The sequence below is a fragment of the Siphateles boraxobius genome, unplaced genomic scaffold (genome assembly GCF_051911475.1).
Source record: "Siphateles boraxobius isolate OS27281-9 unplaced genomic scaffold, OSU_SipBor_1 1, whole genome shotgun sequence".
NCBI lineage: Eukaryota > Metazoa > Chordata > Actinopteri > Cypriniformes > Leuciscidae > Siphateles > Siphateles boraxobius.
Window position 1 is genome coordinate 29,316,362 of NW_027508699.1, and position 675 is coordinate 29,317,036.

Genomic DNA, 675 nt, shown 5'->3' on the forward strand with positions numbered 1-675 from the left:
TGCTGCCTTTTGTCATTTGTTTTGTTATAGGTTTTGTTATAAGATATTCTTGGCATTTGCTTTGCATAAGCACCTGTTATTTAGTAGTAAAACGTTTGCTTTTTGACCAAAACAATACGGTATAAGGTAATAACTTGCTATGCCTTTCAGCTGACATTATAAAGTTAACCAATATTCAACTAGCTATTGTGGAATTTTTGTAGGCTATACTCTTGCAAGAAATGCATCCTTTCTAAAATTTTGCCAATAGTTAACTATTTTAATGATGACATGCAAATGACATTAATACAATTTGAAAAAGAAGAGAGAAGAGTTCAGGAGCAGAAGAGCTTTTAAAAGGCTGATCCGCTGTCCTGCCAGGCTTACTGTGAATGGACGAGAGCTATGGGTGCCATCTATTGCAAAAATAGATGCTTGATGAAATCTCGTCCCAGTCGACTGCTGTTATCTGGGATGAGGACCTTGACTGGAGCACATGGGATGATGGCTGGAAGTAGACAATCGACTGAGTTGGAAAACTAGAAAGCCAGTCAGATGTGCCCACTGCGTAAGATCTATAACAGCGAAGCCTGCTGTGAATGCTGGGTCGAATGGGATGACATAGATGCTATACGCTTCTTCTTTAATGAGATGGAACACAAGTCAAAGGAAAGAAAGAAGGCAGTAAAGAAACCC